Here is a 26,320-nt window from a genome sequence, read left to right on the forward strand (position 1 = left end):
TTACAAAACTCAGCCAAACACCAACATCTTTTTCACTGCCGGCTTCCATATAAAAGCCACGCCATCAACCTGGCAAAAGGCCTGCCTGCATGCATGTTCGCACATGCAGCTACTTTTGCACCCCTCCAGTTGGCTCACTCCAAATATGATTCATACATATTACACCATGGGGAAGCAGTTTTAAATTCAAAACTAAACTGTCATTCCTTAACAGAGGGGGAGGGGTGGGGGAGCAGGGAGAGCGGTTAGCCCTAGGTCACATTTGCTCTACGGCGAGGATACGGCGGCCCTACGCCCTCTGAATTGACAGAAACGTGCGGCGGCCGCAGAGAAACTGAGGTGGCCTCAGGGAGGCCCTACGCCGTTTGGCTATATTTTACAGGCCGTAGGGGCGCCGTGGAATTATAGCGCGGAGTTAACTTTTTTTCATTTCTACGTTCGCCGTAGCAATTCGACAAGCCAAGCTATGACGTAAATGTGTTCCACGTCGACCGTACGTAGGGCGTACGGTGGGCTTGCGTTATTCGTGCGGCTGCCATAAGCTCTTCTCAATGAAAAATGAATTTTCCCAACCCCCAAAAAATTACGGCGGCCGCACTATTTCCACGGTCGCCGTACGGGGGCCTTGCGGTCTGTGTGACTACCTGCGGGCAATGCAGGGTCGATGCACGGTTCCCCTATGCCCGCCGTGCACCTACGAACGGCCTCCGTGGCAGTCTGCGTCGACCGTGCGCTACCGCTAGAGATCGGAGTATAGGTGTTTGCCTATACACAGTGGTTCCCCCAGAATCCGAATTTAATTCATTCCAGGAGGCTGTTCGGTTTGCAAAAAGTTCGGATTCCAAAATTATTTTCCCAATAACAAATATTGGAGTGAATTAATCCATTTGTGGACCCAAAGAAAACCCACTTTCAAGAAACTTTAAACTGAAATTCCCCATGTTCAAGATAAAATAATATGAGTAAATGACCTTCGGTGGCGGTGTATTGTATGAAAAGTGGTACAATCACCACATCCAAAGGTCCACACAGGCTCGTGCTCCGGCCTGGGTTCCGATCGCTCGCGCACTCTGCGAGCGCTGCCCCTAGGGCAGCTCATCAAACATGATGCCCGCAGAACCATAATCACTTTCATCAAACGCATCGGGCTGACGTAATCATGGATATTCCAAATTACAACCGGTTTTGCTGTGAAATTCAATCCTTGACCGACAATGCGTCACACCACGTGATCGGATTGCTTTTTTGTTGTTAATTAAAACACAAGATGATTAAAAAAAACAAAAAAACAGCACAAATCAAGGTGAAAACGACGAGGTAAGGCCTGTAACATTTGGCTCGGCGGCCGGAGGATCTACAAAATGTACGGGCACTAGCAATTATAAAGCGGCCGCAGTATTTCCACGGTCACACAATGTAGCAGTCACATGTTTTTATTTTTCGGGTAGCCGCACGGCGTGTTTATAAATTGTGGACACCGAAAACGTGGGGGTGCCGTACGGTCTTTGATTGGATGTCGCACGGTGACTTTAGGGCGTTCCTGCGGCGGCCATAGAATTTTCAAGGCAGACGCAAGGTGCCCGCAAGGCGACCACAGGGGGACCGCAAGGCGACCACAGGGGGGCCCTAAGCCGAACATGTGGCCAGACGGACGGTAACGAATGAGTTATTTATTTATTTTTTACCAGTTCTTTTGTTTCGGCATGTCGAATTTCTACGGCGAACGTAGAAATGAAAAAAGTTATAACTCCGCGTTACAATTCCACGGCGACCTTACGGTCTGTAAAATATAGCCATACGGCGTAGGGCCACCCAGAGGCCACCTCAGTTTTTCTGCGGCCGCCGTATCCTCGCCGTAGAGCAAATGTGACATGCCTAAAGTATCGATCGACACACGAGAGATGCTTTCACGAGGACTTCCACCGACGAACTGAATGAACAAAGCGTGAAGATGCGGCTTGAACAGGTGGGGAAGACATGTGAACAAACATGAACGCTACGTTGTGTTCGATTTTTTAAAATGTATAAGGTTTTTAGGGCAACATTTTCTCGAAAAAAATTGTTCGGATTCCAATTTGTTCAAACAACGGGGCGTTCGGATTCTGGGGCACCACAGTATATTATAGTTATAGTATATTCAGTTATATATACTGTTATATTTTTATTTCAGTAAAAAAAAAAGAACTGGAATATATACCCACTCGTTACCGTCCGTCTGGCCGCACGTTCGCCTTAGAGGCCCCCTGCGGTTGCCTTGAAAATTCTATGGCCGCTGCAGGAACGCCCTAAGGTTACCGTGCTACATCAAATCAAAGACAGAACGGCACCCCCACGTTTTCGGTCTCCACAATTTAAAAATGCGCCGAGCGGCTACCCGAAAAATAAAAACATATGTGACTGCTACATTGTGTGACCGTGGAAATACTGCGGCCACAGATTTTGGAGACCCCACGGCCGCCGTGGCAAATGTGACCTTGGCCTGAGGGGGGGAGAGGGATGAGGGAGGGAGAGATGTGAGGTGGTGAGGGAGGGAAAGGGGTGAGGGAGGGAGAGGGAGGGAGAGGGGTGAGGGGTGAGGGAGGGAGAGGGGTGAGGGGTGAGGGAGGGAGAGGGGTGAGGGGTGAGGGAGGGAGAGGGGTGAGGGGTGAGGGAGGGAGAGGGGTGAGGGAGGGAGAGGGGTGAGGGGTGAGGGAGAGGGGTGTGTGGTGAGGGAGAGGTGTTAGTGGTGAGAAAGAGGGGTGAGTGGAGAGGGAGAGGGGTGAGTGGTGAGGGAGAGGGGTGAGTGGTGAGGGAGAGGGGTGAGTGGTGGAGGGAGAGGGGTGAGTGGTGAGGGAGGGAGAGGGGTGAGGGGTGAGGGAGGGAGAGGGGTGAGGGGTGAGGGAGGGAGAGGGGTGAGGGGTGAGGGAGGGAGAGGGGTGAGGGGTGAGGGAGGGAGAGGGGTGAGGGGTGAGGGAGGGAGAGGGGTGAGGGGTGAGGGATGGAGAGGGGTGAGGGGTGAGGGAGGGCAGAGGGGGTGAGGGGTGAGGGAGGGCAGAGGGGTGAGGGGTGAGGGAGGGCAGAGGGGTGAGGGGTGAGAGAGGGCAGAGGGGTGAGGGGTGAGAGAGGGCAGAGGGGTGAGGGGTGAGAGAGGGCAGAGGGGTGAGGGGTGAGAGAGGGCAGAGGGGGTGAGGGGTGAGAGAGGGCAGAGGGGGTGAGAGAGGGCAGAGGGGGTGAGAGAGGGCAGAGGGGGTGAGAGAGGGCAGAGGGGTGAGAGAGGGCAGAGGGGGTGAGAGAGGGCAGAGGGGGTGAGAGAGGGCAGAGGGGTGAGAGAGGGCAGAGGGGGTGAGAGAGGGCAGAGGGGTGAGAGAGGGCAGAGGGGGTGAGAGAGGGCAGAGGGGGTGAGAGAGGGCAGAGGGGGTGAGAGAGGGCAGAGGGGTGAGAGAGGGCAGAGGGGGTGAGAGAGGGCAGAGGGGGTGAGAGAGGGCAGAGGGGGTGAGAGAGGGCAGAGGGGGTGAGAGAGGGCAGAGGGGGTGAGAGAGGGCAGAGGGGGTGAGAGAGGGCAGAGGGGGTGAGAGAGGGCAGAGGGGGTGAGAGAGGGCAGAGGGGGTGAGAGAGGGCAGAGGGGGTGAGAGAGAGGGCAGAGGGGGTGAGAGAGGGCAGAGGGGGTGAGAGAGGGCAGAGGGGGTGAGAGAGGGCAGAGGGGGTGAGAGAGGGCAGAGGGGGTGAGAGAGGGCAGAGGGGGTGAGAGAGGGCAGAGGGGGTGAGAGAGGGCAGAGGGGGTGAGAGAGGGCAGAGGGGTGAGAGAGAGGGCAGAGGGGGTGAGAGAGGGCAGAGGGGGTGAGAGAGGGCAGAGGGGGTGAGAGAGGGCAGAGGGGGTGAGAGAGGGCAGAGGGGGTGAGAGAGGGCAGAGGGGGTGAGAGAGGGCAGAGGGGGTGAGAGAGGGCAGAGGGGGTGAGAGAGGGCAGAGGGGGTGAGAGAGGGCAGAGGGGGTGAGAGAGGGCAGAGGGGTGAGAGAGGGCAGAGGGGGTGAGAGAGGGCAGAGGGGGTGAGAGAGGGCAGAGGGGGTGAGAGAGGGCAGAGGGGGTGAGAGAGGGCAGAGGGGGTGAGAGAGGGCAGAGGGGGTGAGAGAGGGCAGAGGGGGTGAGAGAGGGCAGAGGGGGTGAGAGAGGGCAGAGGGGGTGAGAGAGGGCAGAGGGGGTGAGAGAGGGCAGAGGGGGTGAGAGAGGGCAGAGGGGGTGAGAGAGGGCAGAGGGGGTGAGAGGAGGGAGAGATGGAGAAGAGTGAGAGAGGGATAGAGATGGGGAGAGAAGGGATGGGATTCCAGCAGGTGTGGCGTCCAGTTTAAATATAGAGAACAGTGAGAGAGGGATAGAGATGGGGGAGAGAGCAGAGGGGTGGGGGAGAGAGGGAGAGAGGAAAAGAAGAGAGAAGGGGAAGGGGGGATGGGATTCCAGCAGGTGTGACGTCCAGTTTAAAGAGATAGACAGAACATACATTGATGAATCACCCTGCCTGTGAAATGTCGGGATGACAGTTTATCGCCGAGTCAAGATTCAAACCCAGGCTGGACAGCTTTGAATAAGCTTGTGTAGTGCTCAGCTTTCCTGCCGTAATGTGGCGATTCATTGCTTTGTAAAAACTGAAAACAATTTTTCTCATTGTAATCCTCAAATTTATTTTGCCCTCTTAACTCCAGAAATGTCTCCACAGAGAACTGAGCCACCATATCACCATCGAAGCATAAAGAGCGCTCGTCAAGTGCCTTAACCACTCAAGCAAGCACTCCAACTAAATGGTTGAAGAAACTTTTAAAAACTAAAAGTTAAACTTTTTTACGTATCGATCTATTCTGAAGTGACAGATTGTGTAATGAAAGAAGATCATACAAAAAGGGGAAACATGGTGTAAAATAAACTTGTATATTTTCAGCAAGCGAATCACCCCCAAAGCACCGCATGGCCAAACACAGGCGAATGGACATTGAACTTTGTTCAAGTCGATCGATATATTCAGTGACAGTGCAAATATTGTATCACACTTGCCAATTGGCTAAGGCACTCAAGCAAGTGCTCCAATGAAACGGTTGATAAGGAACGGTTGGCTTAGCAAGTGATTAGCAATCGCCGATCAGTCAGAAACACACCATGCACCCAAAGACACCCAGAACGTCAAGCGATGTCTGAATAGGACAAATGAACACGTAATTTATTTAGTAGTCGGAGCTATGGCTGAAGTCAATAAAGAAGTTGAAATTTTGAAATCTGGCTGAGATTAAGAGATTCTAGAGCTTATAGCACGTGCAGAAATGAAATAAAGCCACGAATGCTGACGTTTCCAGGCATTGATAAGCATTGCAATGTATCCAGCGATTAGTCGGTATGATGATCAGGTTCAGTGATACGAGTGATACTGAACGATACGTATCATTCAGTGATACGAGTGAGGAAAGTGAAAAAAATAACTATCGTTAAGAAACTGCTGTGGCCTGTTCCAAGTCAAGACTTTGCTGAGCAGGCCAAAAACAATGATAAAATTAACACCCCAGTGAAAGACAGTGAGTTGACAAAGGATGAGCCTTGATAAAGGATAATTAAATAGGGCCATTAATTATATTCAAAAGGGGTGTTTAAATTAACTCAAACACCCAACTTTTATCTATGCACTACCTTGGAGTTCCCTTTATATGCATGGAAAGTTTGGGGCCGCTAGGTTAAATGGTTTTGGAGTTATGGAGGAGACCGACAGATGGACAGACACACACTGACATTTATTAGAAAAGATTGCGAACCGTGGTGCATGTCTGTGCGTTCATCTGTCTCCCGTTTCCGGTGGTCGCTTCTCGCACTGCGTTTTTAAAGCTCAACATTCGCTTTTGAGATGACGGGAGAACAGCCATGAATAATGTTGATGCCAAATTTTATTTCTTCAACCAGGATATTTTGCCCTTTCTAAACAAATTGAACCTCGACACAACTCGTCCAGGAACAATCTCTCCTATTATAGAAAGCATAATGTCTGCCAAATTGTAGTTGCAGAAGTTGAAAATGAGGGTGCATTTCTCCACTATCTATGACCATCTTGGTTTGTCAAATATTTTTCCTTTTGCCAGATAGTTGCCTCGAAACATCACCATCAGAGAGTGGATTTCAGCAAAGAGTTTCTGGAGCTCTTCAACCGGGTTTTGTTATACTTCTACAGAGGTTTGTTACATCTAGTTACTGATTCTGAGACATGGCGGGTTCACCACTTGGACCTTGAGGCCAAGATTAAACCACTGCAATTGAAGCATCGGACAGTTCCACCCCCAAACAAGTTCCACACCCGGTCCTCAGCCAAGAGGATTATGGCCAGCACTTTCAAGATTCCAAAGGGATGCTGCCGAATGATTACATGCCTCACCAAACTCCAATCACTGGTCAATATGATGCTGACTTTCTGGACTGGTTGCATTGTCATCCACAGAAGTTATCGGGGGATATTGATGCATCATGTTTTGCAGTTGTATGGCAATGTGCCAGTTCACAAGGCCAGAATTGCACAGGCCATCATTCTCCAGTGTAGATTCGAACAGTTGAATCATCCATCTATCCAACCAGACTCTGCTCTGAATGACTATTTCTTATTCCATCTGAAGTCTGAGCTGCATGGTAAATGGTTTCAAGAGGATGATTTATTGAAGTTCATCATTGGCGAGTGCTTAATGGAGCAGTCAGAACATTTCTATTATCAGGACATTACTAGTTTGAAGAGAAAATGGACTAAGTGGGTTGAGATGAAGGGTGATTGCATTGAGTAATGAAGTGGAAAACCTGTTGTTATCGCATTTCAAAATACCCGAGTAACAAACGATTTTGGACACCTCTCAGACGACCCCACCTTGACGACACAGAAAGTGTGAGAGTAAATTAGCAAAAACTCAGACTCATCCATTTCAACAAGCAGTAAGATACAAATGTAGTTGTATGTAAATCATGAGATAGAGTCGGCATGTTTGCCTAAATAAGTCACTGGCCTCTACTCGAAGGAAAAGGTGCATCTCCATTGAAGCCAAAACCATTAGGATTGAACTGTAGATTAATCAAATGATGTTCCAACCATGGACACGTCACAATTCACATCATTGTTTGGAGACAGACCATAAAACATTTGACAATATGACCTAATGATGTTTTGGACTCCGACCGGCTTTGTTTCTATTGTACATGGTATTGGAGGTAGAGTAATGTTCTGCAAACTATTCACAGCACAGTCTGGATCTCCTTGTCTTTCTGAAAGGCCAAGCTATATCCCGCAAAGATTCTTTGTTAACAAAAGCATTCTTTAGGTCTCGGTGTATCCTGACATACGATGGTATACTCAAAGGTGACAATGATCAACGGTTGTCAACTGGATCACGGCTAGTTTGCATGCTCCAAAGTCGCCACGATTCCGAAGCCATAGCTTCATTGAGCAGAGGTGAGATGAGTGCATTTGAAGATGAAGGATTATGCTGAAGCTGGACGACAGAGCCTGTTTGTTTTTTTGGCAATGCTGGCCCCTCCACTCCAGCTGTAAGGCAATCAATCCACGGATGTGTTTCTTGATAATTGGCCGTCATCAGCGCAAAGTGGTTTCAGAGGGCAATTTTTAGTTGCAGTCTGCAGTCATGTGGCTTTCCCGATGGGGTCTTGAGGTGCTGGTTCCGTGGCAGGGTCACCGATGACAGTTGTGCCAAGAAAGCAAATATCTACGGTGCTGTGCACTTGTTCCCCCAAATTTCTCCTCGATTTTCGCTTCCAAACTCACCGTTTGCTCAGGAGTGCATGTCGAGGACACACACAGAGTAAACCCCACTGTGGTCTTAATGTACTGGTAATTATTAGTTGGCTGAGAATTTGGAAGGAAGCTCTGCTCCACCAGGTGAAATAACCCAGCCATTTTGTGGTTTATAATTATAGTATTGCTATTTTGAAACACATAAAGCATGATTCATCAATGCGTGTGCATCCCTTGGATGGACGTTGCATTTGTTGGTTGCCAAATTACAAATTCCTGTCCTTCCCAGCAGAAGACCATCAGCGGCACAGCCGCACCCCCAGTCAATGATGCTACCCCGCAGCCTTGTGCTGCACATGAACAAGGAGGAAGAACAGTTTACACAATGTTTGAATCCTGGAGGAGTTTGCAAATATGTTACATTTAGGGAAAGACGTTATAGGGTATATCATTGTACAGTTACCTGAATACAAGTGCATTACAGTAGTAGCCAATGGAATAAACGGCATGTGAGATTTGAACCTGGAATCCACAGGTGAAAAGAAACTTCCAGCACATTCTTGTATTTCATTCCGAGAACGTTTTGAACACTCATCGTCGGTACAAATTCTTCCATGAGCAATAGACTAAAAAAATACATAATTTGATTGTTCAAATACTCAGTAATTTATAAAATGTTTAATGACCTTGACGGGGTTTTAAATATCTTCACACATATCAAAAATTTTTTTTTTGAGAATTAAAAGATTATTTAATTATTTACTCAAGCCTGGTGTTGGCTTCGTGATTAGGGTGGCTGGCTTGGGGTCTTAGGGTCCGGAGTTAAAGCCCCATTATCCACTGAATTAACACCAGGGGGTTGACTCAGCCCGTCATCCTTCCGAGGTCGGCAAAATGAGTACCAGTGCACTGGTCCCGGTGTATGCCCCGGTTAGAATAGGTGTACCATAGCCCTGTGTGTCGTAAGAGGCGACCAGGGTTGGCGTCAGGAAGGGCATCCGGTCATAAAACATGGAGCCCACAAAAAGCTAACCCCTGCTCAGCAGGGAAAAATGGCTGTAAAAAGGCTTATATATTTATTTATTTATCTAATTACTTATCTTGATGTTCATGAGCAGTTACGCTGACGACAGCAGTCATTTTTATGAATCAATGTGTACCGTAAGAAGGAAGCAGCTGAGTCTTCGTCACATACATGGATGATACACAAACGTTTCAAAAACATTCTGAAATTGCGAGAAAATTCCAGCCTGTAAAATAATCCGAAAAGGAATTTCCCAGAAGTGTGATGCAATCCTCCGCATGTATGATTCCCCAACCCGAGAAGTTGGTCTGCTGTGGATGTCAGTTCCGAGGCAGTCAAATGATCGGAGTCAAACCAACAAGATCAATGTGTGATGCGATGGCTGCACACATTCTTCCCATTCTTCTATAAGCATGAAGAGGTGCAGGAAGCTCAATTTGGACCATTCCTGATGGAAACACCTGGTGAAGCCAAACATACACTTCTGATTGAGGTTTCTCAAATACATAGTCCATCAACCATACATCTCAACAACAGGCTGACATATTTTCACAATTCATTGTATTATGCATTTTAAAGTCTTTTGGCTGTCAATCAAATAATTCAAAAATATTTCATTTGTATCCACAGCCGACAGTGCGGCCATCTTGCCGTGCTTTCTCGCCATTGGGATGCACGGCAGTGGCGCAGTCTCTCGGGCCCGTACAGCCCATCACCACTTGCCAGCCTGCACGACGGCCCCTGGCCCCAGAACTGCCTGCTGCGCCCCAGTGGAAGCGCAAATCTGACACCGGAAAATTAGCAATCAGTGCTGAGCAAACAGGGCCGCACTGAGCGGGATGGGCTCGGTGGGCGAAAAAGCAAACGTCCTCCACCGTCCTGGAAATGCCACGGTAGGCTCATGAATATGCATGTGCAGGCAAAACAAACTGCAGCCCAAATGAACGGCCGCTCATCCTCGGCCCTGAGCTGGCAGTGGACTACAGGGAGGCCCCAAAGGACGATGACATTGCCATCGGTATAAAGGTCTCCTCGGTCTCATTCCGGCTGCGTTCGTTGTTTCGGGTCCTTTTGTGGAGAGTCAACAACAGGCTCTTCAATTCTCTACCAATCCGTGTGGCTGCTTTACTTGCCCAGTTCCTCCGCATTTATTATTCCCAGAGTTCTGCATGGAGAACTTTTCTTCCTGATCTCCTCCTGTGATGTTTTGAACTCTATGGTGTCTTGAGGTTGAAAAACCACATCATCTGATGCAAAGTGGCTGCACTCTGAACACGAGGCTGATCTTTGAATAACAGTGATAAATGAAAAAGGATTCCAAAAATTCTGTGATGATGCCACCAATATTTTGACCAGTGGAGTAGCATCTCAATTCTTTTTCAATGAAGGTGTTTATTGAAAAGCAATAATAACTAAAAACTTGTTTTGAATTCTAATTTTTTTGTCAATTTTTTTTCCTTTCCTTTTCCTTTCCTTAATTTAGTTTTTCCTTAACAAATTAAGCCAATGGTTTCACAAAAAATATAAACCTCGATCATATAACCAGAACTGTCTTTCCTGCAAAGGTCACCAGATCATGCAGCTCAGATCTAGGGTTTGCAACCGAAATCTCCAAAGTATACAATTCAGGAACAATTTGGGGGTCTTCAACACGGCTGCTACTTACCAATTAGTGAATTTGTTTACCTAGTTAAGTGTTAGTCAATAAAAACGGAAGATGATTTTCAGCCCTTTATTGGCAGCGAACCCCACTAAGTGCTCAACCCACCATTTCCCACTTACACACAATGAAAAGTGATGCCTTTTTAAAATTATCATCAATTAATGATACCAACATGTGCAACAGTGGAGCTTGATTTTATTATTATTATTCTTCATTTAAAAGAATAATGAGAAATGATTTCTAATGAACAGATGAAACTATCCAGCATATGAAACGATCATTGAATTCGGTTTGCTATTCAAGTCCTGGACTGAGTCTTGCCACCCGCAGCATGGATGGTGGTCTAGAATCAGAGCTTTTGATGTCTCCACTGTGTGGGGGTCAGTCCTGCGCATGTCTCTCCAGGATTAAGAAGCTTGCCTCTTTTAACCATGGCGAGAGCTGCTTTCTAAAAGTCCCAGAGCCACTGCGTGCCATACGCTGTGCATTAGCGGCTCACAATTAAAACCCTCACACCACCAAATAGTGCGAGCGGCTCATGTGCATAGAAACACTGCTTTTGCAAACGCACAAACACACAAGTGCACAGACAGGTGTGTGGACTCGCACACGAACATATACACATCCGTATGTATGTACATACACTCAAATACATGTGGGCATACACACACACACACACACAAACATACGTGGGCATGCAAGTAAACACAAACACAGATTGGCATGCACATACCTGCAAGGATACATACAGACAAAGAAACAAAACCATGTGGTTGCAAATACATGTGCACGCACAAACACACCAATTGTTAAACAAGACAAGGGAAAGAAAGTGTCAGATAATGAATCTGTGCACCCCCTCCGGCTATAAATGAAAATGAAAGGATCATTTCCTCAAGTTGGTCGGCATACAGGTGAGTACTTTGTCAAGGGGTGATGAAACCACAGAATGACACCGAGGTAATCCATCCATTGGGACCATACTCTGTGCAGAGCGTTGGTGCTGCCTAAGCAGTCACCTTGGCTATTGGGCACAATCCTGGACGGGTCACCACTCCGACACAGGATACTAGCAAGCTGGTACTCATTTTTGCCGACCTCGGAAGGATGACAGGCAGAGTCAACCCCACCTGGTATTAATTCAACAGCAGAGTGAGATTTGAACTCAGGACCCTAGGATCACAAGCCCACCACCCCAACCATTAAGCCAACACCAGGCATTACAGAGGTAGTGAGTGCACAGAAACTGCCATTTTCTAAACACACACACACACACACACACACACACACACACACACACACACACACACACACCTCTGTTCTCCCAAACTATCCACAGGTATATTGAAAAAACATTTTGGGGATCTATGATATCATGACTGATTACTTTTATCAGGAACGAGAAAATGTAGTTTCCAGCTTATTCACACACGCTGTAATCAAATGAATCTTTGTGTTTTTGCAAATGTGAAAAGCAAACGGCACACTGCCATCAAAACACTGTGACTGGATCAGCACCATTCATTTACCTATCAAGAAGCTAGCTGATGTTACACTCAAAGGTTCGAATGGGAATTCGAAACATTTTCCGGAAACTATAAATTGTGCACCAAAACAACTTGAGCTTCACTTTGACACAAAAAAGTTGTCTACTTTTGCTTTATTTTTCTTGTTTCTTCAGGCACAATGGCTGGAGGGTCATTGGTCTTCTTCTCCACATCGAATAATCAAACTGCCAAATGGCCAGGGAGCTGTGAGGTCTATGTGAAGTGTAGTTACACCCGAGGCCTGGCCAGGCGTGTCAAGCAGAGGTGCAGAGAAAAAAGGGATAGCGGGAGAATGTGTCCCATTCTGAGCTCATTTCCCTCCTCCATTTCAATAACAATGGAGGGAAGACTCCTATTTTTCTGGATACCTTTTCTGTCTCTCTGCTTCGGCTCTGCCGCCACTGTCACTTATCGGCTGCAAGACAAATTGTAGAAGTCATTTAATGCCACTGGAATTAGCTGGCCCTTTTGTTGGCATCATGCTTATGAAAGGAGAAGCCTGCCCTCAATGGCCTTTGCCTGCCCAGGGGTTAGGAAAGCCGAGAAGGCCACCACGGTTTGCCTGGCTGCCCCCCTGGCAGCCTGGGCAACCGAGGCCGGTCAGGCAGGGCGTCCGTATAAACATAGAATGACCAGGAAAGAAACTGAGGTCCAATGGGAATTTGATGTGGAATGAGCAAACCCCAAGCGGGCTCGCAGGCCTTTGACGCTCAATGGAGACAAACACACACACAAAGGGTGACAGGGTGGCCAACAATGACAGGAGACGCCCTCGCAACTTGGGTCTCCCACCCCCCTGCTTTTCCCGAACTGTGTACACAACTTGCTTTTGGAATGCACGGTCGGTGTATTTGCACATGTTCAAACCCCGCACTCTCTGTGTGTGGCATCGGTTGCAGACAACACGCCTCCCGATTTTTCTTTCAATTAAACCTTGAAAACATCGACATGATAAGTGATCTACGCTTACAATCTCCATACTTAAACACATCGGTTCATTTTTTGTGCCTTCATTCATCACTAAACTCAATTTATCCATGCAGGTGGTATTTGTGTGTTAGTGTTTTTTCAATAAAAAGCAGAAAGCTGTGCTTTGGCGTTTACAATATTTTCTGTTTACAAATACTCAGCCGCAGAGGAGCAGACGGTTCAGCTCTGAGGCTCCTTGAGCACTTAATCCCATATAAGTTATTTCGAAAGTCTGAGCTGATTGTCCAATTCCATCAGAAATGCATTTTCCTTCACAGTTGCGACCAAACTGGTGCGGCTTTCAGCAATCTAAGATGGTTGTAAGCTGGGATCTCATTAAGTGGCGATGCAGCGCAAATTTTTAATGAATATTGCCTCTGTCGTGAAATAATGCATGGAAGATTTACCTTAATAAATATACAAGAGCTTTTCCTGATTATGCGAAATAAAATTTAAATAGCTCTCTGTTTTTGAACAAAATATTGGTGTATGCACGACAGTGCATGACTTTTAGAACCGCAGGGGCATGTGCGACCTGGCCCAGGATCAGCGAGCAGTCAATGGTCAATTACCGGGCATAGGAAAGGCCGCACTTTTCTTTCTGTCCTTCGTAGTCTAAATTGACTTCTGATGGTGGGGGTTAAGGAAATGCCCCCAAATAAACTATTACAAGCATTTTTTTTTAATGAAAGATAACCTATTACTACAAGGAGAGGAAGCAAGACCTCGACCTTTAATGTAACAGTCCCTGCTGTTGTAGAATCATAAAAATGGTAATACTAGAAAACTAATAATCAATTTACTTCGAACAAATATTTGTGTCCATTTTTTCCAGGATTGAAGAAGCAGCAGCGGGAATGGAAGCTCAATGCAGCGGTTCCAACAGTATAATCAGACTACTCACAAATACAACCCGTCGGTTCACTGACAGGAATACTAGGGAGGGGAGAGGAAAGAGAGGAAAGAGAGGAAAGAGAGGGAGAAAAGAGAGGAAAGAGAGGGAGAAAAGAGAGGAAAGAGAGAGAGAAAAGAGAGGAAAGAGAGAGAGAAAAGAGAGGAAAGAGAGAGAGAAAAGAGAGGAAAGAGAGAGAGAAAAGAGAGGAAAGAGAGAGAGAAAAGAGAGGAAAGAGAGAGAGAAAAGAGAGGAAAGAGAGAGAGAAAAGAGAGGAAAGAGAGAGAGAAAAGAGAGGAGAGAGAGAGAGAAAAGAGAGGAAAGAGAGAGAAAAAAGAGAGGAAAGAGAGAGAGAAAAGAGAGAAAAGAGAGGAAGAGAGAGAAAAGAGAGGAAAGAGAGAGAGAAAAGAGAGGAAAGAGAGAGAGAAAAGAGAGGAAAGAGAGAGAGAAAAGAGAGGAAAGAGAGAGAGAAAAGAGAGGAAAGAGAGAGAGAAAAGAGAGGAAAGAGAGAGAGAAAAGAGAGGAAAGAGAGAGAGAAAAGAGAGGAAAGAGAGAGAGAAAAGAGAGGAAAGAGAGAGAGAAAAGAGAGGAAAGAGAGAGAGAAAAGAGAGGAAAGAGAGAGAGAAAAGAGAGGAAAGAGAGAGAGAAAAGAGAGGAAAGAGAGAGAGAAAAGAGAGGAAAGAGAGAGAGAAAAGAGAGGAAAGAGAGAGAGAAAAGAGAGGAAAGAGAGAGAGAAAAGAGAGGAAAGAGAGAGAGAAAAGAGAGGAAAGAGAGAGAGAAAAGAGAGGAAAGAGAGAGAGAAAAGAGAGGAAAGAGAGAGAGAAAAGAGAGGAAAGAGAGAGAGGAAAGACAGGAAAGAGAGAGAGAAAAGAGAGGAAAGAGAGAGAGAAAAGAGAGGAGAGAGAGAGAGAGAGAAAAGAGAGGAAAGAGAGAGAGGAAAGAGAGGAAAGAGAGAGAGGAAAGAGAGGAAAGAGAGAGAGGAAAGAGAGGAAAGAGAGAGAGGAAAGAGAGGAAAGAGAGAGAGGAAAGAGAGGAAAGAGAGAGAGGAAAGAGAGGAAAGAGAGAGAGGAAAGAGAGGAAAGAGAGAGAGATGGGGAGGGAGGGGGAGAGAGAGAGAGAGATGGGGAGGGAGAGGGAGAGTCGGAGGGGGGGCGGGATTCTGGCAGATGCGACACTGAGCTGAACACCCATCCGAGAGACAGCACTCACACTGATGAATCACCCTGCCTGTGAAACACCGGGATGACAGTTTATCGCCAAGTAGGGATATGAACCCAGGTGAGACAGCTGAGAGTGAGAATGCTTACTTCTCGGCTATCCTGCCATTATCTCGCAATTCATTGCTTTATAAAAACTGAATCGATACAAGTAGCACTTCCGACTGCTAAAAAAATTAAAAACGAAAAGGGCACTTGGTGGAGCACCTACCTCCACCAGGTAATGCCTCACCCAAGAGAACATATCAGGCTCAATACATTTTTGAAATACCATGCTGTGCAGTGGAGGAGGGGGTTGGGAGGAGAATAGCGTGAGAATGGAAGGGAAGGGAAAGCAGCGTGAGGGGAGGGGAAGGTAGAAGTGTGGGGTGAGGGCTGCGAGGAGGGGAGGGCTGTCCGGGGGAGGGGCATGGGGGATGGGGGAGGGAGGCAGTGCAAGAGAAGGGGAACCCCACATGGAGAGGGAATGGGAAGGAAAAGTGGGGGAATGGCATGGGAAAGCAGTTTGAGGAGAGGAAATTACAAGGAAATTATGCGCATGAGGAGGCAATTCGGCCCATCATGCCTGCGCCACACCAATACCAGATTTAATCAATCCGTTGATACCCCTTCCCTTCATGTGCAGCCTTTTAGCTGCTACACTGGTACTCATTTCACCGACCTCAGAAGGATAACAGGCAGAGTCAACCCCCTGGTGTTAATTCATTGGCACCGGGGCTTGAACTCAAAACTCAAGGATCCCAAGCCACCACCCGAACCGCTAAGCCAACATCAGTCGAGGGAAAGGGGAAGGCAGCGTACCAGAGCAATAAAACGTTAAAACGTTTCAACATTAAAATGCTAAAACATTAAAACGCTAAAACAGCAGCATTTTTTTTTCTCACCGCCATGATCTCGACAAAACCGTCTGTAGCATTTCAAAAACCAAAACTAATAGTATCTATTTGGAAATGGCTGAACTGCATGCAGCCCCACACCACCACACCCCAACCTCCTTACGGTGCAGGCTAAACGTGCACACTCACCGGCGATGATGTACTCAAACCATTCACTCGCACACATGCACGGATTTCTCCACACCCGCACTGCACGGTGACACGTCCGAAGTAGCTTCCACGACACAGCACGTCCGCTCCTGATGGTGGTCGCATAATCTCCTCCACAGCACCACACACCACAGGCCACAGGCCACAGTTCGAGTTCAGATCGCGCGCACACGTAACCAAGAACAGGCATGCGCGCACACCACAGGGAAAAATTTGTTCCCATTTCTACCACGTCCATCGCTTGCAGAATCTGCCGACTATTAATATATTGGTAGAACGATGATCATATATTTATATTAATATTTTGTAACGCAAGCAAATCGCCCAAAACGGAAAAAGAAAACTGTGTATGTAATTGCTGGAAACAAGGACCCCCTGTGGACTGTGCCGTCATGTATTACAAAATCAGGTTATGAAGCACGGCAATTCACTCAATAAAGTAACACATTCCATCATCTTTTCTTCGCTCAATATCGTCGTCCGAACAGTGGAAAATGTTAAATTTAATGCTTTACTTAAATAAATACACTAAGATATAAAAATTGTGCTAAAAAATCGAGGCATGTTTGAATGGGCCAAACAAAATGGCGAATTGGGACCTCCATCAAGTGTGAGCGAGGTATCTGAGGGTGTCCAATGATGCGCCTGATAAAGGATGTAATTAAATAAAGATGTTTATCTATCTATAATTCCAGCAATCTGTCTGTGTCTGTGTCTGTGTCTGTGTCTGTGTCTGTGTCTGTGTCTGTGTCTGTGTCTGTGTCTGTGTCTGTGTCCGCGTCTGTGTCTCAACAACCACTGGTCCGATCTAATTGAAACTTGCCAGATATATTGCTGGGGACCTGAGGATGTGCCTTTTCAAGGTTTGATATTAATCGGACAAGTGCTTCCTAAGTTATGGCCATTTATTTACCAAACCAATGACAAGACACGTTGTTGCGTGGGCGTGGCCGATGGGGAAGGGAAGTTCAGCCGTGTTCCCCATTACGGGTTACAACGTACAGGCTTCCGGATAATGATGACTTTGTGTATTCTAATAATTTCTCGATTTGTTATGCGCATTTATAGATAAACACAATGCCCCAAGTTATGATGGTTTTCATATTAGACGGTGCATAAATTTCGGTAACATTTGAGTGCTGGTATGCTCCAAACCAGGAAGTAAAAATTTTTCTCTCTCTGTTCTTCTCTTTTTGTTTTTCCTTGCGATGACATTGCGAAAAGGCAAAATACGTTGGGCTAATTGAATATTTGGGCATTAAATCTAAATTGCGAATAATCGTAACTGCGAATAATATGAGAACTTCCGGGCCACGCACGTACGGGCACGCGAGAGTGAAGAAACGGCCTGTGTGGTTGTTGTTTGTTGCGCGCAGTTTGAATATTTATTTATTTATTTATTTTTTACGGGCACGTACTAGTATATATAAAAAGGACAGTCTCAATGTGGGTCCCAGTTTCCCAGTTTCCCAGTTTCCCAGTTTCCCAGTTTCCCAGTTTCCCAGTTTCCCAGTTTCCCTCCTTCCGTACGTCTGTCCAGCCGTGTGACAACATCTCTATTTTTAACGTACTGGTGGAATGTACCTTTCGACCCTTTAAACTGTTGAGACCCCTTAGACCTTCAAAGCCCCTCTAAGACCCTGAGGATTCTTAAGACACAAAAGACCCCAAAGAACCAAAATGTCCCAAAGATGCAAAACACCCCCGTGACCTCGGAAACCCCCCAAAACCCCCAAATACTCAAAAGACCCCAAAGACCCCTGAGACCTCGGAGACCCCCCAAGACATCTGAAGACCCAAGAGGCGCAAAAGACCCCAAAGTCTGAAAACACCCAAAAGTCCCAAAAGACCCTAAAGACCCCTGAAGATCCAAAAGACCCTGAAGACCCCAAAGACTACAAACACCCTCAAGACCCCCAAAGACCCCCAACCCCCCAATCACCCCCATGACCCTGAAGACCCTCAAGATCCCGACAACACCCAAGATCCCGATGACCCCCCAAGACCCTGAAAACCCAGAAGACCCTCAAGATCCCGACAACACCCAATACCCTGATGATCCCCCAAGACCCTGATGACCCCCAAGACCCTCCAAGACCCTGAAGACCCAGAAGACTCCCAAAAACCCGACAACACCCAAGACCCTGACGATCCCCCAAGATCCTGATGACCCCTAAGACACCAATGACCACCAAGACTCCAAAGACACAGACAACACCCCAAAGACACAGACAACACCCCCAAGACCCCAAAGACCTCCAAGACCTTGAAGACCCAGAAGACACTCAAGATCCCGACAACACTGAAGACCCTGATGACCCCCAAGACCCCAAAGACCCTAAAGACCCCAATGACCCACAAGACCCTGATGACCCCCAAGACCCAGACAACACCCCAAGACCCTGATGACCCCCATGACCCCAAAGACCCAGCCAACACCCCAAGTTCCCAATGATCTCCATTTCTGGGTCTTCAGGGTCTTGGAGAATCTCCAAGACCCTGAAGACCCAGAAGACCCCCAAAATCCCAACACCCAAGACCCCAATGACCCCCAAAGACCATCAAGACCCCGATGACCCCAAAGACCCGAAAGACTACAAACACCCTCAAGACCCCAAAGATCTCCAAGACCCTGAAGACCAAGAAGACCCCCAAGATCCTGGCAACACCCAAGACCCCGAAGACCCTCAAGACCTCAAAGACACCGATGACCCCCCAAGACCCTGAAGACACCCAAGACCCCAAACATCCCCAAGACCCCGAAGACCCCCAAGACCTCGATGACCCCAAGACTCCCAAAGTCCCCCAAGACCTCAATGACCCCGAAGACCCAGAAGACCCCAAGTACCCAAAAGACTCCAAAGGCCGAGAAGAACCAAAAGTCCCTGAGGACTCAAAAGTCACTGAAGACCTAAAGAAGCTGAAGACCCAAAAGTCCCTGAAGACCCAGAACACTCTGAAGACCCAAAAGAGCCCAAAGACACAAAATGACCCAGAAGCTGCAAAAGACACTGAGGAGCCAAAAGTACACAAGGACCCAAAAGCCATTGAAGACCCAAAAAGACCCTGAGGACCAAAAAAACCCTGAAGATCTAAAATACCTCAAAGACACAAAAAGACTGAGAAGATGCAAAAGACCCTGAGGACACAAAAGTCAATGAGGACTCAAAAGTCACCAAAAGACCCTGAAGATCCCAAAATACCAGAGGGAAGAGAGGAAGAGAGAGAGAGAGAGAGGAAGAGAGAGAGAGAGAGAGAGAGAGAGAGAGAGAGAGAGAGAGAGAGAGAGAGAGAGAGAGAGAGAGAGAGAGAGAGAGAGAGAGAGAGAGAGAGAGAGAGAGAGAGAGGAAGAGAGAGAGAGAGAGAGGAAGAGAGAGAGAGAGAGAGAGAGAGAGAGAGAGAGAGAGAGAGAGAGAGAGAGAGAGAGAGAGAGAGAGAGAGAGAGGAAGAGAGAGGAAGAGAGAGAGGAAGAGAGAGAGGAGAGAGAGAGAGGAAGAGAGAGAGGAAGAGAGAGAGAGAGAGAGAGAGAGAGAGAGAGAGAGAGAGGAAGAGAGAGAGGAAGAGAGAGAGGAAGAGAGAGAGGAAGAGAGAGAGAGAGAGAGAGAGAGAGGAAGAGAGAGAGACAGAGAGACAGAGAGAGAGAGAGAGGAAGAGAGAGAGGAAGAGAGAGAGGAAGAGAGAGAGGAAGAGAGAGAGGAAGAGAGAGAGGAAGAGAGAGAGAGAGAGAGAGAGAGAGAGAGAGAGAGAGAGAGAGAGAGAGAGAGGAAGAGAGAGAGAGAGAGAGAGAGAGAGAGAGAGGAAGAGAGAGAGAGAGAGAGAGAGAGGAAGAGAGAGAGGAAGAGAGAGAGAGGAAGAGGAAGAGAGAGAGAGGAAGAGAGAGAGAGAGAGGAAGAGAGAGAGAGAGAGAGGAAGAGGAAGAGGAAGAGGAAGAGGAAGAGGAAGAGGAAGAGGAAGAGGAAGAGGAAGAGGAAGAGGAAGAGGAAGAGGAAGAGGAAGAGGAAGAGGAAGAGGAAGAGGAAGAGGAAGAGGAAGAGGAAGAGGAAGAGGAAGAGGAAGAGGAAGAGGAAGAGGAAGAGGAAGAGGAAGAGTAAGAGGAAGAGAAAGAGGAAGAGGAAGAGGAAGAGGAAGAGGAAGAGGAAGAGGAAGAGGAAGAGGAAGAGGAAGAGGAAGAGGAAGAGAGAGAGAGAGAGAGAGAGAGAGAGAGAGAGAGAGAGAGAGAGAGAGAGAGAGAGAGAGAGAGAGAGAGAGAGAGAGAGAGAGAGAGAGAGAGAGAGAGAGAGAGAGAGAGATGAGGAAGGCTCACTTGGTGAAAGTAAATAGGTAAATACACCATTTTAAGAATCTTTGACTTCTTAAAATTTTCAGATTTCACTCTAGATTTTGACACTTAATTAGTACACATGCACTGAACCTCAAATCTGAAGACAGATTCTGATTATATACTTTAAATAGTCCATGTGAGCACATGGTGGTTCGAAGGCAAGGCATTTTTGAGCGGGCCGAAACAAAATGGTGGCTGAAGACCACTGTGAGAACAGCTGGCTGACCAAGGGTAAGCCTGCTTTTCTTTTTCATGATGTCCACCTTGTTAATTTTATTCAAAAATTGTGTTTAAATTTCCCCAAGTAACCAGTTTTCATCCACACACTCACTTGGGTTTGCCTTAGTATGTATGCAAAGTTTCACGCCACGAAGTTTCATGGTTTTGGAGATATGGAGGAGTCACACTGACACACACAAAAATTAACACACGCACGCACATTTATTTATATAAATATGATTGGGGAGGTTGGAATTACACTTCGTTGAGAAATAGTGGCATCCAACACAACAAGGTAACTCGATTCACTCTGTGAGTACAGGAAGAAATAAATGAGAGCAGATCCAGTCTCAGGCTATGTTTCACCTGCTTCCCATCGAGCTTACTCTGGTCTGTTGGTGCTAATGTGTATCTTACTGATTGTTTGAGATGCAATCCTACTTTCAGCTCTGACATTCACAAGATGTCTACAGGATCATCCTCCATCACATGAAAAACATACTTTGTTCTCCTCATTTTCCCTTTATAAGGGGTGAGGTCCAATGGCACCAAGCTTCTGCCCTGCCTTGACCACGATACTCCTCCACTTCCATCTATCCTCAGCCAACTCTCTCCACTCTTCGACCACCCCAACCATACTGATATCCATCCTCACACAGTCCTCCCATATCAACCATTGTCTATCTCTTGTCCTCTGACCTTGCTCCCTCAGTCTATCCACTCTCTTTGCCATTCTCTCTTCCCCCATCCACACCAAGTGTCCAGCCCACTTCAGATAGCATTTCAACAATCTCCCTGGCAGGCTCATCTGCACACCAATCTCCTTTCTCAGTTCACCAACCCTCCTTATATCCACCCCCTTCACTCCAGCAATCCTCCTGACCCAGTTGTTCTCACAAACTTGCAGCCTCTGTACTACTGTCTCTCTGTCAGTGCCACCGTTTCCAGACCATAAAGGTAGGCCGGTGTTACACAAGACATCAGAACATTCCCTTTCAATTTCCTTGATATATTTATATCTACCATTACTCCCCCCATCCTCATCTATGCATTCACACACACACACACACCTGAATCCTCCTCCACACCTCTGCCATGGATTTACCATCCACTTTCCCCCCCCCCAGATACTGCAACCTATTTCCATGTCTGATCTCCCTCCCCTCTCTCCTGATATTCATTCATTTTCTCTGCTGCCCAACCCACATCACCTCAGTTTTCTCCACACTCATTTTCAGGCCATGCTTCCAAAATGCCTCCTTGTACTTCCTGCATCTCTGACCCAATCTCCACCACAACAGCCAGATTGTCCGCATACAACATCCTCCCCATACTCTCCCTCATGTTTACCTTCCTGCTTTCCAGCTCCATCACCATGCCAAACATGAGTGAGCTGAGAGCGCTCAGCTGCCTCAATCTGATGTTCACACTGAACTCCTCAGACACCCCCAGACCAAACAAAACAAAAAAATACCATGACTTACTTAATATCACTTTTGGAGATTTTGGGCTTTCCGCCTTGACCGCTTCAAATCTCAACAATACCAGTTTTGCATGCATCAGTTTTGCATGCCCACAACAGTATCAGTTTTGCATGCCAACAGCAGTACCAGTTTTGCATGTCCCACAACAGTATCAGTTTTGCAAATCCTGCAACAGTACCAGTTTTGCATGTCCCACAACAGTACCAGTTTTGCATGCCCACAGCAGTACCAGTTTTGCATGCCCACAGCAGTACCAGTTTTGCATGCCCACAACAGTACCAGTTTTGCATGCCCACAACAGTTCCAGTTTTGCATGTCCCACAACAGTATCAGTTTTGCATGTCCCACAACAGTATCAGTTTTGCATATCCTACAACAGTACCAGTTTTGCATGTCCACAACAGCACCAGTTTTGCATATCCTACAACAGTATCAGTTTTGCATGCCCACAGCAGTACCAGTTTTACATGTCCCACAACAATATCAGTTTTGCATTTCCTACAACAGTACCAGTTTTGCATTTCCTACAACAGTACCAGTTTTGCATGTCCCACAACAGTACCAGTTTTGCATATCTGACAACAGCACCTGTTTTGCATATCTGACAACAGTACAGTTTTGCATATCCGATGACAGTACCAGTTTTGCATGTCCCTCAACAGTACCAGTTTTGAATGCCCCACAGCAATACCAGTTTTGAATGTCCCACAGCAGTACCAGTTTTGAATGTCCCACAACAGTACCAGTTTTGAATGTCCCACAACAGTACCAGTTTTGCATGTCCCACAGCAGTACCAGTTTTGCATATCTGACAACAGTACCAGTTTTGCATGTCCCACAACAGTACCAGTTTTGAATGTCCCACAACAACAGTACCAGTTTAGCATATCCGATGACAGTACTAGTTTTGTATGTCCCACAACAGTACCAGTTTTGAATGTCCCACAACAGTACCAGTTTTGCATGTCCCACAACAACAGTACCAGTTTTGCATATATGACAACAGTACAGTTTTGCATATCCGATGACAGTACCAGTTTTGCATATCTGACAACAGTACCAGTTTTGCAGATCTGACAACAGCACAGTTTTGCATGACCTACTGCAGTACCAGCTTTGCATGTCCCACAACAGTACCAGTTTTGCATGTCCCACAACAGTACCAGCTTTGCATGCCCACAGCAGTACCAGTTTTGCATGTCCCACAACAGTACCAGTTTTGCATATCCCACAGCAGTACCAGCTTTGCATGTCCCACAACAGTACCAGTTTTGCATGTCCCACAACAGTACCAGTTTTTCATTCCCACAGCAGTACCAGTTTTGCATGTCCCACAACAGTACCAGTTTTGCATGCCCACAGCAGTACCAGTTTTGCATGTCCCACAACAGTACCAGTTTTGCATGCCCACAGCAGTACCAGTTTTGCATGTCCCACAACAGTACCAGTTTTGCATGCCTACAGCAGTACCAGTTTTGCATGTCCCACAACAGTACCAGTTTTGCATGCCTACAGCAGTACCAGTTTTGCATATTCCACAAAAGCACCAGTTTTACATATCTTCCTGAGTCTTGCATACAGCTCCTCCTGAAACATGAAGTCGGGCTGTAATAAGTTACATGTTGTCACCTTAATTAGCTGAGACTTTGATTTCTCTTCATATAATGAGCTCCAGTTAGGGGATAATCAACCTGCACCATATTTTCTGGTCCTTATATGATAGCAGTTCACTCTTTATGATTTTTCTTTGCAGTGGTATCTCCATGAATTCCACACGACCATCACCTCATTTATCTCTCTCATGTTTTTCTCCATTTTCTCACCTTTCCACTCCACATGCTGCATCACTCACAGTACCTCTCATCGCTGAGATGTAATGAACAGTTTGAGATAAGGTAAGTAGTTGAGAGAAGTGCAAAACAGACCTATTGCAAACCCAATGCTCTTCATGTTCTATGTAGTCAGTCAACTCTTCACTGCAGCCTTCAATTTCTCAACCTTGCCCCTTCCTTTATGCCCTTCCCCTTTCCTTTCTCCATTTGCAATGTGCCTGGCAGCTACTGCCCACACCAAGCCTGTTCACAAAGGTCTGTTGACAGTGGTGGGGTGATTGCTGCGAGCTACGCAGTCCAACAAAGGCAGCAATGCACCCACTAGGCCTGGCCTGCATGTTGAGATGGCCTTCTAAAGGTCAGAGGCAGAGAGGGGGTTATCATACCGCTGGACCTCCCGCCTTCAGAATCGCAATCAATTATCTACGGCCAGATAGCTCAACGTTGGTCTCCAGTTTCAAGAGAAGGAAGCAAGGCCGCAATTGTGACCACGTGGGAGAGTATAAAAATCCTCAATCCAATTGACATTTAATGTGCAGTGCTTAAATAGCAAGATGATAAAATAATTTAGTCACTCGATCGATAGACAGGATTGCAGACTCTCGTTAAAATGAATGGCCAACAAGAAGACTATCATAATTGAAATATTGACAAAAATAACCCATACATTATTATTTATTTATTAATCCATCCATTTATCTGTCGAACTCTTTTTATTGTTTTGGGTAGAGACTTCCTAAAAACAAGATTGTACTGTATATAGTACCTTGGAATTCCATGAAGCTAGACCAGACTCAAACTGACCAAAGAAGAGAAATTTAGGGGGAAAAGTACACTTAAAATGGATGAAGGGAGTTAAAAGTAAAGAGACAGTCACTTATTATAGCTGTATCGACGAGTTGTTGAGCACAGACATGGATTGTTTCTTAATCTTTTCTCGCTACACCTGTCACCTTTCACTTCACCTGCTTTAGTGTTTAGCTATAAACAAAACCCTATTGTTTCCCCTCCTGCCACCGCTCCCCACCCTTGTCTCCAAACAATGCTTCAGTGCATGTATCATCACTCGTGTTAAAAGTGAAGGGGAGAGAAAAACGCACAATTTGATTAACTTTCTCAAAAGCACACTCATGGAAAAATAATTACAACTTTTAACTTCGCTCTGCAGAAACCTTTTTATCCCACCGAGCTTGCGGTGGCAGAACAAGACCGAGCGTGTGTAAATATGTGTGGCAAGTAAACACCAAGAAATATCGGCGTGACAAAAGTTAGTGAAATATTTATCAAAGGATTTGGAAGCTGGCTCATTTTATTTTTTCTGCACCAAAATGCCCTTTTCAATCGGCACAAACAGAGCGGACATTCATAATGGAGCAGGCGCCATTAAATCTGTTTGACTTGGGCCTAAGTGTGTTTGAGTGTGCAGCTAAATGCAAATTTGATAAAAGGCAAAGAATAAATTTACATATCGGTTTGGTTCACATTGACTGAGTAAACATTTTGTTTATCTCCTGTGTAATTTGGCCTCCCAGGTAGAACGAGTGGAAGAAAATCCCGGTCGTGGCACTTTCTCGATCATCGCCATGTCTCCCTGTGTGCATACTTGAGGGACAGGTTGTCAGGTGGTTGACCTTCTCGAGCATTAATATCGGGTTTTTTGTCGTCCATCGCCAGTCATCGATCTGGAAAGCACGTTCTTGCTTCAGAGTTTCATCCGGTGGCGAGTTGGACAGGAAATGAATAGCCAAATCACTGCAAAACTGAAGCTAAAATTCCCCACAAACTCCAACTCAGTTGTGTAACCAAGGAGAGTGGGGGTTCCCAATTGTGAAAAACCCACTCCCCTAGAAGGAGAATAATTCCAGGCTCTCTCACAAGTTTTGGAATGAAAAGGAAATAAAGGCACCAATTTAATCAATGCCCGAGTCTGTCTGCTCTTTAATGTTTGGTTTTTTGTGTGCAATTTGCTGGTTGGCTGTGCCTTTATTTCTCAACAATAGATATTCCCAAGTGCTTTAACAGAATACCACATTTATTTATTTGTTTAGTTCATTTTTTTTATGTTGAAGGCTTCAGTCACGTACTAAATAGTCCTCATCGAGGCCGAGCCTCAAATTTAAGAACTGCATTGATAGAAAAGTAAGGAAAGAGAGAATAGTATAAGAGTTTTTGAGAAAGTAAAAAAATCTGCTTTTTGAAAAGGGGAAGGTCGTAAGTGTTTGGGAAGACATGAGAAGGTAAAGAGTACCAGAGTTTGGCAGTGGAGAGGAAGAAACAAACATCGTAACGGCCCAAACTTGAATTGCCAATAGACACACACAATAATCATGTGATGTAGTGGCTTGTCAAGTATTCCCTGGTCTCGCTAATGG

At 46.4% G+C, this 26,320-nt stretch overlaps 2 long non-coding RNA genes across 3 annotated transcripts in view; one reads left to right on the forward strand and one right to left on the reverse strand.

Moving 5' to 3' along the window:
- LOC147022662 (uncharacterized) overlaps positions 1 to 16,280 on the reverse strand; it is a 134,676-nt gene extending 118,396 nt beyond the window's left edge. For both annotated transcript variants that reach the window (XR_015059837.1, XR_015059836.1), the window contains exon 1: positions 16,072 to 16,280. This is a non-coding gene — a long non-coding RNA (uncharacterized LOC147022662). The remainder of the gene's footprint in view (positions 1 to 16,071) is intronic.
- Positions 16,281 to 20,390: 4,110 nt separating this feature from the next.
- LOC147022665 (uncharacterized) lies at positions 20,391 to 25,846 on the forward strand. Its single transcript, XR_015059839.1, has 3 exons — positions 20,391 to 20,644; positions 23,971 to 24,011; positions 25,481 to 25,846. It is a non-coding gene; the product is annotated as an uncharacterized LOC147022665 (long non-coding RNA).
- The last annotated feature ends 474 nt before the right edge of the window (positions 25,847 to 26,320 follow it).

This window comes from Eptatretus burgeri, chromosome 7 (assembly GCF_056783735.1).
Source record: "Eptatretus burgeri isolate ZD-2024b chromosome 7, Ebu_testis_v1, whole genome shotgun sequence".
In the NCBI taxonomy this organism is placed as follows: domain Eukaryota; kingdom Metazoa; phylum Chordata; class Myxini; order Myxiniformes; family Myxinidae; genus Eptatretus; species Eptatretus burgeri.